Source organism: Pogoniulus pusillus, chromosome 32 (genome assembly GCF_015220805.1).
Source record: "Pogoniulus pusillus isolate bPogPus1 chromosome 32, bPogPus1.pri, whole genome shotgun sequence".
In the NCBI taxonomy this organism is placed as follows: Eukaryota; Metazoa; Chordata; class Aves; order Piciformes; family Lybiidae; genus Pogoniulus; species Pogoniulus pusillus.
Genome location: NC_087295.1, coordinates 2,527,826 through 2,546,689, shown reverse-complemented (window position 1 = coordinate 2,546,689; position 18,864 = coordinate 2,527,826). Strand labels below are relative to the sequence as shown.

The window sequence follows — 18,864 nt, the reverse complement described above, 5'->3', positions numbered from 1 at the left end:
GTCCAACCAACAATCCAACACCACCATGGCCATTAAACCATGTGCCACAGTGCCATGGCCACACGTGGCTTGAACCAGGCATGGTGACTCCATGGTGAACCAGTCACCGTGATGGTGACTCCATCACCTCCTTAGGCAGCCTGTTCCAGTGCCTGACCACTCTTGCAGTTAAGAAACTGTTCCTAATGTCCAACATAAACCTCTCCTGGCACAGTTTCAGGCCATTTCCTCTCGTTCCTATGAGGAGAGGCTGAGGGAGCTGGGGGTGTGCAGCCTGCAGCAGAGGAGGCTCAGGGCAGAGCTCATTGCTGGCTGCAGCTACCTGAAGGGAGGCTGTAGCCAGGTGGGGTTGGGCTCTGCTGCCAGGCACCCAGCAACAGAACAAGGGGACACAGTCTGAAGTTGTGCCAGGGGAGGTTCAGGCTGATGTTAGGAGGAAGTTGCTGGCAGAGAGAGTGATTGGCATTGGAATGGGCTGCCCAGGGAGGTGGTGGAGTCTCTGTGCCTGGAGGTGTTGAAGCCAAGCCTGGCTGGGGCACTTAGTGCCATGGTCTGGTTGGTTGGGCAGGGCTGGGTGCTAGGTTGGGCTGGCAGAGCTTGGAGCTCTCTTCCAACCTGGCTGATTCTATGATTCTATCACCTGATAATAAGGAGAAGAGACCAACCCCACCTCACTCCAGCCTCCTTTTTAGGTAGCTGTAGAACAAAGCTTCTACTTCAAGCTCAAGAGACTAGAATCAGTGCATCAATAAACCAAAACTACACAAGCTAGGTATGAGACCAAGCTTGGAAGCACTCTGCTCAGGCAGAGACATTGGTGGGAACTGGAGCCTCAGTGTAGCTCAGGAGGGAAGGGGAGGTCTTTGGAGACCTCTCAAGGACATCCTCTGAGGACAAAGCAATCCACTCAGGGCCTTAGCATGGATATCTTCACTCTTTAAAGTTGTGGACAGGTGTTTGCAGTCCTAAACCCTGGAGAGTGCTGCCAGTACTATAAATCATTCAGGTATTCATGTTCCTCAGCTCTAGCAATCAATATGAACAACTTCAACATTCATTGCTGGTGCTTGGCAGGACTGCATCTAACCTTAACCCATGTCAGGTGTGTGTGTGTTGAGGGGAAGGGGGAGAAATGCCATCCATTAAATATGAACCTCATGACATAGTTGGCATAAACAGTGAAATGTTAAAGCTACAGCACTCAAGTGGAGTAGAAAACACCCCCAGGGGCAAGTCTACTTCAACACAAGTGAGACAAGAATTGGGTACTGGTGAGAATGTTCCTGAGGGCACAATCCTTTTTGCAGTGTCACACAACTAAGCCAGACTTTTATCAAACCTCTCTCTGGTGATAAAAGCCTGGGATTGAGCAAAACCAAAGGGGGAAAAAGTAAAATCCAAGTGGGAGGAGAGTGTTAATGAAGTCCCAGGTGTACTCTGCTGGGTTTGAGTCTTTAATCAAGTTCTCTATGTGCCCACAGCCTGGAAATATGATGAGATTCATCCTCCAATGCTTTGCATTCTTCTCATTGGTCTTATTTATTCACGTTGTGGGGGTTTTGTTTCCTGAGTGACAGCCCTGGGGAGGGTGGGTGAGAGAGGTGGGAAAAGCAGGAAGATAGAAAAGCAGGAAGATAAAAACAAAGCAGAGAGCACACCAGGAAATGAAAAGCTCCTCTGAGCACTCATCCTTCGTGAGGCACACTCTGCATTTCATTCCACGTGGGAAAGCAAAGCGCAGCTCTCCTGGTAGCCCAAGTGTCAGTGGGCAGAGTGGATTTGACTGCATTAAGTATCACAGGGAGTGAGTTCACTCAGGTTCTTTTCCTCCTCCACTGAATTATTCCTTTCTACCCAGGTTAATTTATGCTTCTGTTTAGTTGTAGACAGTTTGGCCATTCTGTTTGGATCATCACATAAACCTTTGCCCCTGGGTCTGGTTTGATATGTTTCAAGGGGCACAGCCTAGCAGCTGGAGAATCATAGATTGGTTCAGGCTGGAAGGGACCTCAAAGCTCAGCCAGTTCCAACCCTCTGCCATAAGCAGGGACACCTCCCACTAGAACAGATCCCTCAAGGCCTCATCCAACCTGGTCTTGAACACCTCCAGGGAGGTTGTGGATGACAGAAGTACAGAATGGGATCAAGGAGTTGCAGGCAGCAATGAGCTCTGCCCTGAGCCTCCTCTGCTGCAGGCTGCACCCCCCCAGCTCCCTCAGCCTCTCCTCACAGGGCTGTGCTCCAGGCCCCTCCCCAGCTTTGGCGCCCTCCTGTGGACACCTTCCAGCACCTCAGCATCTCTCTTGAACTGAGGAGCCCAGAACAGGCTGGATGGGTGGGCAGAGGCCAATGGGATGAGACTGAACAAGGCCAAGGGCAGGGTTCTACACTTTGGCCACAACAACCCCAAGAAGTGTTACAGGCTGGGGACAGAGTGGCTGAGAGCAGCCAGGCAGAGAGGGCCCTGGGGGTGTTGGCAGAGAGGAGCTGAAGAGGAGGCAGCAGTGCCCAGGTGGGCAGCAGAGCCAATGGCATCCTGGGCTGGCTCAGGAGCAGTGTGGGCAGCAGGACAAGGAAGGTTCTTGTGCCCCTGTGCTCAGGCCACAGCTTAGTTGTCATTTTATCCAAGGGTGAGTGGAATTCAGATCCTACAGAAACTTAGAGAAGGTTTCCTCTCTCCCTAAATGCAGGTTGCACAGGCACCAACCTCCTGGCTTTCCAGAGGAGGTCATTGTCTGCCTCACCACTGGGAGAGGTGAAATAAGTGCAGCTCTTTTAGAAGGGAGAAATCAAGTCAGGGCCTTTTGATTTAGGTTCCACAGCCAAGTGTTCTCAGTTAGCACTGGCAGCTATTGAATTTCATTTAAAGTAGCTTGGTTTAGAATCTGATTCTTATCTTTCCACTGCTGGGTGGACTAAGTTGTCTCTTTTAGCCACCCAGCAGTGGGTATTAGGGGAACTCAGGTGCATTTCTGTCTACAGAAACCTGAGCTCCATTAGCAAAATGATAGATCTGAGCAGATATGAACCCAGCATCTGGCTTCTTAGAAATCAAATGGTGAGGAGGGAATTAGAGAAGATCCCAAAGCCGTTTAAATCAACAGGGAGGCTCTGTAACCTTCAGCAGCTTTTGGATCCCACTCAGAGAGAACAGAACTTGTTTAGCATCAAGGAAGAGATCATTCTGCTTTCATCAAGGCCTTGGTTTGGGTTTTCCTCTACAATTTGGTCTTTTCCCCTTTAACAGTGACTGGCTTAAAGAAAGTGGGCAGCAAGCAATGCCCTGGTGGAGAGGAGTGGATCCCTCTTGTCTTCACGGAGAGAGCTGTGCCTAATCTTCTAACATGCTGGAGCCAGCCCAGAAGCTGATCAGGTCTGACCTACACAACCTGCTGCTCTCTGCACTGGTAGCACAATAACAACACCCAGTGAGGAAACAGAGCAAAACACATCTGGCTTGGAAGTGTCTCCACAAAGCCATGTGGAAGTGCAGTGTCCTGCTCACTTCAGTTCAAAGAGCTTCTCCCTCCACAAACAAGTGGTGGTGGTGGTGTTATTGTTGCTAATAATGTTGCTGATAGTATTGCTGTTATTGCTATTATTGGTTTTGCTATTGGTGCTATTAATATTGCTATTATTGATAGAGATATTGCTATTATTGTTGTTGCTATTGGTGCTATTAATATTGCTCTTAACATTGCTATTATTGATAGAGATATTGCTATTATTGTTGTTGCTATTGGTGCTATTAATATTGCTATTATTGATAGAGATATTGCTATTATTGTTGTTGCTATTGGTGCTATTAATATTGCTATTATTGATAGAGATGTTGCTATTATTGTTGTTGCTATTTGTGCTATTAATATTGCTATTAGTATTGCTATTATTGATATAGATATTGCTATTATTGTTGTTGCTATTGGTGCTATTAGTATTGCTATTAGTATTGCTATTATTGATATAGATATTGCTATTATTGTTGCTATTGGTGCTATTAATATTGCTATTAACATTGCTATTATTGATATAGATATTGCTATTATTGTTGCTATTGGTGCTATTAATATTGCTATTAACATTGCTATTATTGATATAGATATTGCTATTATTGTTGCTATTGGTGCTATTAATATTGCTATTAACATTGCTATTATTGATATAGATATTGCTATTATTGTTGCTATTGGTGCTATTAATATTGCTATTAACATTGCTATTATTGATATTGCTATTATTATTGGTGCTATTGGTGCTATTAGTATTGCTCTTATTGCTATTAATGTTGTGATTATTGTTGCTATTAATATTGCTATTAATATTGTTATAATGGCTATTGTTGCTATTAATATTGCTATTAGTATTGCTATTATTGTTATTAATATTTATGTTGTTGTTATTGATGTTGCTATTATTGTTGCTATTAATATTGCTATTATTGTTGCTATTGTTGCTATTAATATTGCTATTAGTCTTGCTATTATTGCTATTAATATTGCTATTAGTATTGCTATTATCGCTATTAATATTGCTATTAGCATTGCTATTATTGCTATTAATATTACTATTATTGTTGCTATCATTGCTATTAATATTACTATTATTGTTGCTATTGTTGCTATTAATATTGCTATTAATATTGCTATTATTGCTATTGATATTACTATTATTGTTGCTATTATTGCTATTAATATTGCTATTATTGTTGCTATTGTTGCTATTAATATTGCTATTAGTCTTGCTATTATTGCTATTAATATTGCTATTATTGTTGCTATTGTTGCTATTAATATTGCTATTAGTCTTGCTATTATTGCTATTAATATTGCTATTATTGTTGCTATTAATATTGCTATTAATGCTATTGATATTGCTATTATTGCTATTAATATTGCTATTATTGTTGCTATTAATATTGCTATTAATGCTATTGATATTGCTATTATTGCTATTAATATTGCTATTATTATTACTATTATTGATATTGCTATTGATACTGCTATTTTTGTTATTAATATTGCTATTATTACTAGTGATATTGCTATTATTGTTGCTATTAATATTGCTATTCTTGATATTGATCTTGCTATTATTGTTGCTATTAATATTGCTATTAAGGCTAATAATTGATGTAGCTATTATTGTTGTTATTATTGCTACTAGCATTGCTATTGTTGCTATTCTTAGTGCTATATTCTTATTCTAAAATCACTGATGGTGGTGGTGGAGGCTTCTGTTTAAACACACCCCCCAAAAAACCCCAATCTGAGCAAGCCCAGAGTGGAAGGAAGGAGAAATCTCTTCCCTAGCCAGCTCCAGCCAGGCCTTTAAAAAGCTTTAATTTAATGAAGTGAGAGCAGCTGATGCTGGACTGGTTGCTAAGAAGGTGTCCTGTAGCATATTGGGTTATGTAAACTCCTTCTTTGTGGTGCTTACTGAACAGCTTCTTATCTCCAGGGATGTTTAACTCCTGAAACTTAAAGCTTGAGGGCACTGCTATCAAATTAGTGTTTATTGATGTCTCCTGGGCAGTTGTAGTGAGCTGTGCTCAGCCAGAAGAAATACCCAGGTCCTAGGCCACTGGGCATTGTACTTGATGGCATCTCAGCAACACCCTAAGACACCAGGAAAGCTGAGAAGCAGTCTCCATTTCTATCAAAGTCTGAGCACAGAATCACAGAGTGGTTTGGGTTAGAAGAGGAGGTCTGGGCTGGATGTTGTTAGGAAGTTGTTGGCAGAGAGAGTGATTGGCATTGGAATGGGCTGCTCAAGGAGGTGGTGGAGTGTCTGTGGCTGGAGGTGTTGAAGCCAAGCCTGGCTGGGGCACTTAGTGCCATGGTCTGGTTGGTTGGGCAGGGCTGGGTGCTAGGCTGGGGTGGCTGAGCTTGGAGCTCTCTTCCAACCTGCCTGATTTTATGATTCTGTGAATGTCTCCAGGAATGGGACCTCAGCTACCTCCCTGAGCAACCTGTTCCAGCGTTCCACTACCCTCGTGGTAAAGAACTTGTTCCTAACACCCAAAAGGAAGATCTACTCAGAGTTTTCAGGTGAGCCTATCTTTTCTTCTAAGTACTCATGGGCAGGTGTTGACCTTGCTAAAACCATCAGGGCAGAGTAAAGCAGCTGAGTGACCTGACCATTTCCTGCTTTGCAGGAGGGCTGTTTTTCTCCTGCTCATCCAGAGGCTCTTGGGCTGTGAAACTTCTGTGTTGTCTGCAAGGTTAATGGGAGCAAAGAGCCATAGAAAACCATCCAACATGACTTGCTTGTTGGAGTTTGCACTGCTGAACAGAGAAATGAGGACCTGTCTGGAGTTTGTGCCACCATGCAGATCATCTCCAAGGACAGCTGCATGCAGGTAACCTTTTCCTTGCTATGTTGCTTTTTCCAGCTGGTATTATGTTGGTGCTCTCTTTGTAGAGCTGTCCTTTTAGCTTGCAAGCAGTGAGGTGGTGGTTTCTTCAGTCATGCTTAACAGGCTTCTCTGTTGGTTAACACTTGTGTTGGTGCTATGTGTTTTAACCTCTCATTAATTAAGTTGATCTTAGATGTTTTCTTGAACTTATATGTTTTAGCCTCTCATTAATGAAGTTGAACTTAGATGTTTTAGCCTCTTACTAAGCTGAACTTAGATGTTTAGCAAGGAGGGGGCAGCCTCTTCTCCTTGCTGGCAAGTGGACAGAACTAAAAGAAATAGTTACAGGCTGCAGTTTGTACAACTTCTATTTCCTGCCCCCAGGCAATGCTTTGCTTTGTGAGAGGAGTGAATTCAGCATTCAGCACTCCCAAGTGTTTGATAGTTGAGTGCTGCGTTCAGTTTGGACCCATCTCTACAGGAAGGACATTTTGGGGCTGAAGAGTGCCCAGAGAAGGGCATTGAGGCTGGTGAAGGGCTTGGAGCACCTGGGCTGTGAGGAGCAGCTGAGGGTGTTCAGGCTGACATTCTGTGATCTTGCTCCCAATTTTCATGTTGCTTCCCCATTCCCAAAGTGTCCCCACCCAGACTTTTTCTGTTCCTTCCTTCAGAACTGTGACCTTTCATCACCGTCCACCTCCAAGCCCCCTCACTCCTCCCAACATCCTTTCCTCACCTTCTACATTTGGTGTGGTGGCAACCTATGAAGGAAACTGTCAGTAGCACTGCTTGGTGAGCTCTCTGAGAGCCATTCCATCTGATGAGTGGGGTTTCCACTCTTCACTTCCAGCTGTCTGCAATGGGAGCTGTTGCATGTTGAAATGTTCCTGCGAGCCTAGCCCAAACAGGAGCCTATTCTCATGAACAAAGGAGAATGGAGTGGGTTTCCCCCTAGGAGACAAAGAGGTTTGGGCTTTGGCTCTGTGTACTCATGAACATCTGGTGAAGTGTAATTTGGTGATGAAAGCTTCCTTCACGTGGCCAGGTCCTGACAATATCACCCAGTGTTTAGTCTAAACTCCAGTTTCACCCAAGTGCTTCACTTCTGCTTTGGCTGACCTCCTGCATCACTCCTAGGGCATGCCACACACGCAGCTGTTTGCACCCTCAGACAGGTTGGGAATTGGAGCTTGAGGACTCCACTGCCCTGCAGCTTTGCCCCCATTGTTCTGTTGGCAAACCAAGCACTGGGCCCATGACCTCTGAGGTATCAAGAGTGCAGTTTTCATGAGGCTTGTTTCAATAGACATTGGCAAGTGACCTTGAACTGCCCTGCTTCTGTCATCCACAACCTCCCTGGGCAGCCTGTGCCAGTGTCTCACCACTCTCACTGCAAACAACTTCTTCCTAACATCCAGTTTCAATCTCCCCTCTGTCAGTTCAAACCCATTCCTCCTCCTCCTGTCATTAAAGACCTTGTCAATAGTCCCTCCCCAGCCTTCCTGTAGTCCCTTTCAGATACTGGAAGGCCACTCCAAGGTCTCCTGGAAGCCTTCTCTTCTCCAGGCTGCAGAGCCCCAACTCTCTCAGCCTGTCCTCACAGCAGAGCTGCTGCAGCCCTCTGAGCATCTTAGTGGCCTCCTCTGGACTGCTCCAACAGTTCCATGTCCTGCTTGTGCTGAGGGCTCCAGAATTGCACCCAGGACTGCAGGTGGGGTGTGAGGAGAGCAGAGCCAAGGGGCAGAATCCCCTCCCTTGCCCTGCTGCCCACACTGCTCTCGATATATATGATTGTAGCAGATCTGAGAGAGTCTGAAATCATTTTGAACCCTTAAGCATTGAAAGACTGAGATGTTTGGGGTTTTTTCTCCTGAGATATCTCATGCAGCAAAGCTGGAGGTGAGTAGGTTCAGCCTGGAGGTGAGGAGGAAGTTGTTGAGCATGAGAGTGGTGAGAGCCTGGAATGGGTTGCCCAGGGAGGTGGTTGAGGCCCCATGGCAGGAGGTGTTTAAGGCCAGGCTGGCTGAGGCTGTGGGCAGACTGCTCTAGGGTAGGGTGTCCCTGGGCATGGCAGGGGGGTTGGAACTGGTTGATCCTCGTGGTCCCTTCCAACCCTGACTGATTCTATGGTTCTGTCTCCTGAAAGGACTGGAGCAGAGGTTCTCTCAGCCACACAGGCAGGCTATTAAAACCTCAGTGCAAAACTCTTCTGGAGAGGTTTGGTTGTGTTTTTTCAACATACATTAGCCTCTGTCTATGTCACAGACATTAAACTGGGTTGTACTCATGACAGTGCTTTGCTTGTCTGCACTCTTTCTCCTTCCTTTGTCTTCTCCCACCTATTTGTGGAGTTAATTGTCTCTCTCTTCTTTACTTGGGCTGGAAAGAGAAGCCTGCACTGAGCAGAAATTTTGCTTCAGATATATCCTGGAAGAAATTGTGAGTGCTGTGTAAAGCCCTAAAAGCCTTGTAACTTCCCAGTGGCTTTTATTAGCCAGCTTATGTTCAGCATGCTGGACTGATCAGGATGTATTTTTAGCATACCTCAAAGACATAGGAGGCTGGAATTTCATAGGTCTCCTTTAATTGCTGACTTCTGGTCCAGGCAGTTGAAATTTTGCAAAATGAATTTCTTTTGGAGGTTGAGCCCTTCTGTCTGTGTCCCTTCCACTTACTTACACTTCCATGCACTAAGGTGGGCAGAAATATTGCCTCTGCTGTGCCCCAGAAATAAGCTTTCCAGATGTCCAAGTTTAAGCAGCAAATTAAGAACTGGAAGATACATAGGGGTTGTGTGCCTCTGTACCTGGGTAGAACATATTTAACTGAAGGATGTTGGGCCAAAGGAGCTGAGCTGCCCAATGACAGAACAAGGGGCAAAGGGTGGAAGCTGAGGCATAGGAAGTTTCATTTAAATATGAGGAGGATTATTTTTCCCTGTGAAGGTGACAGAGCCCTGGCACAGGCTGCCCAGGGGAGGTTGTGGAGTCTTCCTCTCTGGAGATACTCAAGACCTGACTGGATGTGTTCCTATGTGACCTGGTGTAGGTGATCCTGCTCTGACAGGGGGGTTGGATGGATGAGATTTTGGGTTCCCTTCCAGCCCCTGCCATTCTGTGATTGTCTGAACAGATAACAGTCACTACTTTATGCAGCAGAGATCCAACAGAGATTTCCAGTAGCAACATTGCTTGGGTTTTCTCCCTTTCCTGTTGTTTACATCAAAGTCAGCTCTTGTCTGCCATTTACATCCAAGACATATTGGGCAGTTGGGTTAGATGCAATGTGATAAGTAGATCAAGTCCTCCTGAGACCTTTTTGTCCAAAATCAGACCAGGAGAATCCTTACTTGGCTGAAGTCTTTGCTGTTTCCCATGCACAGTGTGGAGGAAAGTCTGGGGAAGCATCATGCAACCTTACCTAGGGCAGGGTCTGAGGATGCTCACATCCACCCAGTGCTTTACCTTCACCTAGGACAGGGTCTGAGGATGCTCACATCCACCCAGTGCTTTACCCTCACTTAGAGCAGGGTCTGAGGATGCTCACATCCACCCAATTCTTTACCCTCACCTAGGGCAGGGTCTGAGGATGCTCACATCCACCCAGTGCTTTACCCTCACCTAGAGCAGGGTCTGAGGATGCTCACATCCACCCAGTGCTTTACCCTTACCTAGGGCAGGGCCTGAGGATGCTCACATCCACCCAGTGCTTTACCCTTACCTAGGGCAGGGTCTGAGGATGCTCACATCCACCCAGTGCTTTACCCTTACCTAGGGCAGGGTCTGAGGATGCTCACATCCACCCAGTGCTTTACCCTCACCTAGAGCAGGGTCTGAGGATGCTCACATCCACCCAGTGCTTTACCCTTACCTAGGGCAGGGTCTGAGGATGCTCACATCCACCCAGTGCTTTACCCTTACCTAGGGCAGGGTGTGAGGATGCTCACATCCACCCAGTGCTTTACCCTTACCTAGGGCAGGGTCTGAGGATGCTCACATCCACCCAGTGCTTTACCCTTACCTAGGGCAGGGTCTGAGGATGCTCACATCCACCCAGTGCTTTACCCTCACCTAGAGCAGGGTCTGAGGATGCTCACATCCACCCAGTGCTTTACCCTTACCTAGGGCAGGGTCTGAGGATGCTCACATCCACCCAGTGCTTTACCCTTACCTAGAGCAGGGTCTGAGGATGCTCACATCCACCCAGTGCTTTACCCTCACCTAGAGCAGGGTCTGAGGATGCTCACATCCACCCAGTGCTTTACCCTCACCTAGGGCAGGGTCTGAGGATGCTCACATCCACCCAGTGCTTTACCCTCACCTAGAGCAGGGTCTGAGGATGCTCACATCCACCCAGTGCTTTACCCTCACCTAGGGCAGGGTCTGAGGATGCTCACATCCACCCAGTGCTTTACCCTCACCTAGGGCAGGGTCTGAGGATGCTCACATCCACCCAGTGCTTTACCCTCACCTAGGGCAGGGCCTGAGGATGCTCACATCCACCCAGTGCTTTACCCTCACCTAGGACAGGGTCTGGGGATGCTCACATCCACCCAGTGCTTTACCCTTACCTAGGGCAGGGTCTGGGGATGCTCACATCCACCCAGTGCTTTACCCTTACCTAGGGCAGGGTCTGGGGATGCTCACATCCAACCAATGCTTTACCCTCACTTAGGGCAGGGCCTGAGGATGCTCACATCCACCCAACAAATTCCAGGCTGTTTTCCCCTGAGTGCAGAGAGCCATGGCCCTGCACTCCTGAGCTCTTCCACTAAAAAGCAAAGCATCAGAAAGGAAAGGAGGGGAAGCCCAACCAAGAGCATCCCAATCTTTCTCCCTTCTTGTGCGGCGTTGCTGCGCCTCAGCTGTGGGTCAGAAATGCAGAGCTTCAGAAGAGAACGGAGCATTTGGCTGCCTCATTTCATGCTAAACCAAGAGCAGCCTGAGCAGCACAACGGGAAGGACTTGCCCAGGAGACTGCCAGCTTGGCTCTGCCTTGGCAGCCCAGCCCCTGGGCCCCTTTCATCTCGGATCCTGCTGTAGCTGTCACACCTGTTCTGGAGCTGCAGCGAGAGCTGAGCCCATCAAGGTAGCGCTCTGCAGACGTGAGCGTGCTGGAGAGCCTTAGCTTTTTGGAAGGCCCTGCTTTCCCTGGCCCAAATCCAATACACCACTTAGACATCTGCTTAACTTTAAGCATGTGAGTATCCCCTTTGAAGTCCTGTGTGTATTGTTTTGCTGGGCTGAGGTCAGTGAGCTCAGTACCTTGCAGAATTGAGCTCCTGAATGTCAGATTTGATTAAATACTCTTCCCTCTCCCTTTCTTCCCCCTCCCCTCCTCTTCTACCATGAAAGCCTGACCAGGGCTAAAACAGCCTCAGCAAAGGGAGAAAAGCAGCTGGTGGGAAGTGAGCCTGGCTCAGCTGTGGTAGCTTCATCTTAAATTGTTGCAGATCTAAACAGAACAAAAGCAGAGCAAAAAAAATATGAAACTCTGATGTGAGATCTGGTTAGAAATTAAACCATCTACATTTTCCTAAGGGAGCTGTGGAGTCTCAGCTACAAGTGACTGCTTATTGATCATGCTCCAGCTCTTCATGGTGTTGCTTCAGTGCCACCACCCATTTTACCTGCCTGTTAATTGTGCACTTGCTTCTCTTTAGCCTGCCCCTCCACGGTGGGCACTTGCTTCTCTTTAGCCTATGAGGAGAGGCTGAGGGAGCTGGGGGTGTGCAGCCTGCAGCAGAGGAGGCTCAGGGCAGAGCTCATTGCTGGCTACAGCTACCTGAAGGGAGGCTGTAGCCAGGTGGGGTTGGGCTCTTCTGCCAGCAACCAGCAATAGAAGAAGGGGACAGAGTCTCAAGTTGTGCCAGGGCAGGTCTAGGCTGGATGTTAGGAGGAAGTTCTTCCCAGAGAGAGTGATTGGCATTGGAATGGGCTGCCCAGGGAGGTGGTGGAGTGGCTGTGGCTGGAGGCGTTGAAGCCGAGCCTGGCTGGGGCACTTAGTGCCATGGTCTGGTTGTTTGGCCAGGGCTGGGTGCTAGGTTGTGCTGGCTGAACTTGGAGCTCTCTTCCAACTTGATTGATTCTATAATTCTCTCTTGCCTGCCCCTCCACACTGGGCACTTGCTCATCCTCTGCCTGCCCCTCCACACTGGGCACTTGCTCATCCTCTGCCTGCCCCTCCACACTGGGCACTTGCTCATCCTCTGCCTGCCCCTCCACACTGGGCAGTTGCTTCTCTTTCGCCTGCCCCTCCATGCTGGGCACTTGCTTCTCTTTCTTCCTGTCCCTTGCACTTGCTCCTCTTTCACCTGCCCCTTGCACTTGCTCCTCTTTCACCTGCCCCTTGCACTTGCTCCTCTTTCACCTGCCCCTTGCACTTGCTCCTCTTTCACCTGCCCCTTGCACTTGCTCCTCTTTCACCTGCCCCTTGCACTTGCTCCTCTTTCACCTGCCCCTTGCACTTGCTTCTCTTTCTGCCTGTCCCTTGCACTTGCTTCTCTTTCTGCCTGTCCCTTGCACTTGCTTCTCTTTCTGCCTGTCCCTTGCACTTGCTTCTCTTTCTGCCTGTCCCTTGCACTTGCTTCTCTTTCTGCCTGTCCCTTGCACTTGCTTCTCTTTCTGCCTGTCCTTTGCACTTGCTTCTCTTTCTGCCTGCCCCTTGCACTTGCTTCTCTTTCTGCCTGCCCCTTGCACTTGCTTCTCTTTCTGCCTGCCCCTTGCACTTGCTTCTCTTTCTGCCTGCCCCTTGCACTTGCTTCTCTTTCTGCCTGCCCCTTGCACTTGCTTCTCTTTCTGCCTGCCCCTTGCACTTGCTTCTCTTTCTGCCTGCCCCTTGCACTTGCTTCTCTTTCTGCCTGCCCCTTGCACTTGCTTCTCTTTCTGCCTGCCCCTTGCACTTGCTTCTCTTTCTGCCTGCCCCTTGCACTTGCTTCTCTTTCTGCCTGCCCCTTGCACTTGCTTCTCTTTCTGCCTGCCCCTTGCACTTGCTTCTCTTTCTGCCTGCCCCTTGCACTTGCTTCTCTTTCTGCCTGCCCCTTGCACTTGCTTCTCTTTCTGCCTGCCCCTTGCACTTGCTTCTCTTTCTGCCTGCCCCTTGCACTTGCTTCTCTTTCACCTGCCCCTCCACGCTGGGCACTTGCTCCTCTTTCGCCTGCCCCTTGCACTTGCTTCTCCTGCGCCGGCCCCTCGGCAGCGGCTCCCTGCGCACGGAATGCAGCCATGCTCTCGCTCTCCCTTTCCCAGTCTGCTCCTTGTCGATTCGCATCAGTCTAAGGTCAGGAAAGCTACCCGGGAACAAGGCGCTGCAGCATTTGAACTCAACCTTGCTTTCCCAAGCAACAAGCTGACAATTAGCACAGGGATCAGCATCAAAAAAGAGCAAGCCAGCGTGAAGCCTGTCTAATTAGTCATATGAACAGAGGGCTTCCCCTCCACTTCCTCGGGAACACATGCCTGTCAGATCTGATACAGGGAGACTTCTCTGCCTAACATAAGACTGAAATGAGGTTGAGAACAGGTAGCCCAGGCTGAACTGCTTGTCTAAGCAACGGGAGGCTTAACTGCAGTATCTCCTTGCACAGCCTTGCCCAGGGTTGCAACATGCTTAGGCGCCTGTGCTGTGCAAGGGCTGGCAGGATGGATGTCCCTTGCCTTCTGAACCTCAGAAAAGAAAAGCAGTTTTCAAATGGGAATTGATCTCCTTCCTCATCTTCTTGATTTGCTAACACCTCTTGTTTAGAAGGAAAGGTGAGCAAAGGGAAAAATGAGAGCTGGAAGCTGAATGGCAGGCTCCTCATCTCAGAGAATTGTGCTGGTTGGGAGCCTCCATGTGTCTGACTTCTCTTTGATTTGGGGTGGGTTTTTTCTCTTCTCTGTGAACCAAAACATGCAGATTATCTCCTGCAATCTGCAAGGCAGAACAAGCAGCAGTAAAACTTGGTGATTATCTGGATAGTAGCTAAGAGCCTGAGCTGAACCCATTGCACTTGGTTTGTGCATGAATCATAGAACCATAGAATCAACCAGGTTGGAAGAGACCTCCAAGATCATCCAGTCCAACCTAGCACCCAGCCCTATCCGGTCAGCTAGACCATGGCACTAAGTGCCTCAGCCAGGCTTTGCTTGAAGACCTCCAGGCACAGCCACTCCACCACCTCCCTGGGCAGCCCATTCCAATGCCAATCACTCTCTCTGACAACAACTTCCTCCTAACATCCAGCCTATACTTCCCCTGGCACAACCTGGGACTGTGGGAGAAGCCTGAAGCTCCTGAAGTCTAACAGCTTGCCTAAACACACAGTGAAAAGGAGCCAGGTGAACTCCAAGTGTGTATTTGATGATTACTTAAACCCCATTGAGATTCCTGAGTCCATCTCTTCAGTCAGAGTCTAAAAAGCCCTTCATCTGATTTTGTTGAGTTGACTCTGGAAGGGAAGCAAGAGAGGTGGAAAAATAAACAAATAAGCCACTTGGAGCTTTCCTGGAGCTTTCCTGCTGTGGTGCACTTGCAGTGGTGGAGTTTCCTTCTGTGCTTCCACATGAGGTATGTTTTATGCTGGCAGTGGCTTCTCTCTGGGAAGAGAAAGGCATAAACTGCTCGGACATGAGAGGCTTTTGCATCAAGGTAAAGAAACATCTGCACAGGGGCTGCCTGCATAGAGCAAGCCAAGAGGAAAAACAAGGCTCTGAGCCGTGCCACAGCTTTATCAGTGCATGTGCTGGGTCTCTGTGATGCTGATGTGTTGTGACAGGTCCCCCAGCACTGGTTTCCATACAGATCATAGCCCAGAGTGGGCTTTTTATCTCTCTCTTCTTCCTTTCTTCCTTTCTTCCTTTCTTCCTTTCTTCCTTTCTTCCTTTCTTCCTTTCTTCCTTTCTTCCTTTCTTCCTTTCTTCCTTTCTTCCTTTCTTCCTTTCTTCCTTTCTTCCTTTCTTCCTTTCTTCCTTTCTTCCTTTCTTCCTTTCTTCCTTTCTTCCTTTCTTCCTTTCTTCCTTTCTTCCTTTCTTCCTTTCTTCCTTTCTTCCTTTCTTCCTTTCTTCCTTTCTTCCTTTCTTCCTTTCTTCCTTTCTTCCTTTCTTCCTTTCTTCCTTTCTTCCTTTCTTCCTTTCTTCCTTTCTTCCTTTCTTCCTTTCTTCCTTTCTTCCTTTCTTCCTTTCTTCCTTTCTTCCTTTCTTCCTTTCTTCCTTTCTTCCTTTCTTCCTTTCTTCCTTTCTTCCTTTCTTCCTTTCTTCCTTTCTTCCTTTCTTCCTTTCTTCCTTTCTTCCTTTCTTCCTTTCTTCCTTTCTTCCTTTCTTCCTTTCTTCCTTTCTTCCTTTCTTCCTTTCTTCCTTTCTTCCTTTCTTCCTTTCTTCCTTTCTTCCTTTCTTCCTTTCTTCCTTTCTTCCTTTCTTCCTTTCTTCCTTTCTTCCTTTCTTCCTTTCTTCCTTTCTTCCTTTCTTCCTTTCTTCCTTTCTTCCTTTCTTCCTTTCTTCCTTTCTTCCTTTCTTCCTTTCTTCCTTTCTTCCTTTCTTCCTTTCTTCCTTTCTTCCTTTCTTCCTTTCTTCCTTTCTTCCTTTCTTCCTTTCTTCCTTTCTTCCTTTCTTCCTTTCTTCCTGTAGCTGGAGTGCTTTATGCCTTTGTTTCACTGGCATGACTGTCCTGCCAGGCAGAAGCTCTTCATTCCTTCTGCAGAGGCTGCCAAGCAGCCTTCAGCAAAGCTTTGTTCCTGCAGTGCACCCCAGGCTCTTTCCAGCAGAAGAATGATGGTTGCGTGTCCAGATACAGATGTCTGGCAAGGCAGGAGGACACCTTTGCTATGAGGACAGGTTGAGAGATTTGGGGCTCTTCAGTTTGGAAAAGAGAAGGCTCCAAGGAGACCTTATTGTGGCCTTTCAATATGTAAAGGGGGCTACAAGAAAGCTGGGGAGTTGTTAGTGTGTCAGGTAATGATAGGACTGGGGAGGAATGGATCCAAGCTAGAGGAGGAGAGATTTAGATTAGATGTTAGAAAGAAGCTTTTCACCATGAGGGTGGTGAGACCCTGGCACAGGTTGCCCAGGGAGGTGGTGGAAACCTCCTCCCTGGAGTTTAAGGCCAGGCTGGATGTGGCTCTGGGCAATCTAGCATGAGGCGTCCCTGCCCCTGGCAGGGGTTTGGAACTGGCTGATCCTTGAGCTCTCTCCCAACCCTGACAGTTCTGTTGTTCTGTGACACCAGTACCAGCCCAAGCACCTGCATTCAGTTGGCTCCTTTGTTCATACACCAAAAAGGAGCCTAGAGGTGTTTTGTGTGATGCAGCACTAGGCTGAGTCTCAGGACTTCCTAAGATGGTCTCAATTAAAGAAGGACAAAGCTGAAACAGTTTGTTTAGCTCCTCCTTTGCACAGCATGTGGAGGTGCTGGAGGGCATCCAAGGAAGGGCTACCCAACTTATGAATGGTCTAGAGCACAAATCTGGAGGAGTGGCTGAGGGGACTGGGAGAAAAGGAGGCTCAGAGTGGGGCTATATTACTCTACAACTGCCTGGAAGGAGGTTGAAGTGAGGTAGGGCTCAGGCTCTTGTCCTATCACCTGTTACTTGGGAGAAGAGGAAATGGTCTCAGGTTGCACCAGAGGAGGCTCAGGTTTGATATTAGGAAAAATTTCTTCCCCTAAAGGGTTGTCAAGCCCTGGAATAGGCTGCCCAGGGAACTGCTGGAGTCACCCCAGAGAATCACAGGATGGTTTGGGTTGGAAGTGACCTCCAAAGGTCACTTCCAACCTTCTCAGCAGTCAACAGGGACATCTGCAACTAGATCAGGTTGTTCAGAGCCACATCCAACCTGGCTGGTAATGTTTTGAGGGATGTGGCATTTCCCATCCCTCTGGGCGACCTGGGGCAGTGTCCCACCACTTTCAGTGTGAAAACAGCCTTACATATAGCCTGAATCTCCCCTCATTTGATTTAAAACCATCACCCACCATCCCTGGAGGTATTTGGAAGGCCTGTTGATGTGCTGGTGGTAACTTAGCAGTGGTAACTGTTGGACTGGCTGCTCTGGCAGGTCTCTTCTCACCAAAGCTGTCCTATGCTGCCTTTCCTACCTGTCACAACACTGCCCTTATTTGCAAAGCTCTGGAGTTGTGCCACTGAAAAGGGCCACAAAAGGCCCTCTCATCATTGCTTACTGTCACTGCTGTTCCTGCAGCAGCTCTGGCAGCTGCAGCTTGAGCTAAGCATGGCCTTAAGAGTAGCACCACTGTGCCTGAGCAAAAACGCCTGGGAGCTGAAACTCGGCAGCTGAGCTCTGTGTTGCCTCTTGTACCCAAGAGAGGAGGACACAGAATGATTCCTCTGAGTGGTATCTCTCCCTACAGATGTAGACTGAGGGATACAGAAGCCACACCACCTGCCTCCCGGTGGCAAGCTGCACCTCTCTAGCGGGGGTGGATGCTCTCTGCTTCCTTCCTGCAGATGCTGCATGCGTTAATGAACTGGGCTCAGCTGCCTGGTGCCTTCAGCAGCTGGCGTTTGAATAGACACTTGGTGGCACACTTTCTCTGAGGAGTGAGGAGGGATGATGCTGCTGTCTGGCTGGAGTCCCTCTTTGTCATCTTCCCTTGTCCTCAGCAGGGTGAGCTCTTGCAGGCTGCCAGCCTTGTCCTCTGTCTTTTGCAGCCTACCTGGAGAGCACAGCAGCTGCTTTTGAGGCACAGCCAACCAAAGCTCTTCCCACAGATCTCTCTTCAGCTCCCAAGAAAAAGAGCATCACCAGCTACAGCATTCTGCAGGCTTCCATGACCATATGTGTGGTCCAAGCTCAGCTGGGTTTCACTGTGTTCTGGGACTGCTGGGAACACAACTTCCTTCCCTTATGGACTTGTGGGGCTTCCCTTTCTCCTCCCACATGGCTGCTTTCTGGAAGGCACACCTCGAGTCAGTGTTTGCACATACTTAATGGCACCCCATCAGCTTTTGCAGTGGCTGGTCCTGGGGATGCATGGCTCTCTTACATTCCCACACTAAGTGGAATCTGGCTGTGTTTTAAAAGCAAAGCCATGGTCTGTACAAGTAATGATGTGCTTTATAGTTCTTCCTCAAATCAATCTTCCTGGCTTAGGAGAGATACTTGCCCTGCTAGCTTTGTTGTGTAGATACTGGCCTGATGCTACTGCTCACCCATAAGGCTTGCACTTGCTCCTGGCAGAGTTCAGTGGTGTGAGCTGGCTAATACCAGTATCACCTCTCCATTAATGAGTCATTTGGATGTTAGGAACAAGTTCTTTACTATGAGCATGGTGGAGCACTGAAACAGGTTGCCTGGGGAGGTGGTTGGGTCCCCACCTCTAGAGATAGAATCATAGAATCATCCAGGCTGGAAGAGAGCTCCAAGCTCAGCCAGCCCAACCTAGCACCCAGCCCTGCCCAACCAACCAGACCATGGCATTAAGAGCCCCAGCCAGGCTTGGCTTCAACACCTCCAGCCACAGCCACTCCACCACCTCCCTGGGCAGCCCATTCCAATGCCAATCACTCTCTCTGACAA

General features: G+C 48.1%; 1 long non-coding RNA gene across 1 annotated transcript; it reads left to right on the top strand.

Moving 5' to 3' along the window:
- The first annotated feature begins 5,372 nt into the window (after positions 1 to 5,372).
- LOC135189429 (uncharacterized) lies at positions 5,373 to 18,496 on the top strand. The gene is made up of 4 exons (XR_010308073.1): positions 5,373 to 5,405; positions 5,938 to 6,047; positions 6,155 to 6,358; positions 17,997 to 18,496. It is a non-coding gene; the product is annotated as an uncharacterized LOC135189429 (long non-coding RNA).
- Positions 18,497 to 18,864: the final 368 nt, after the last annotated feature.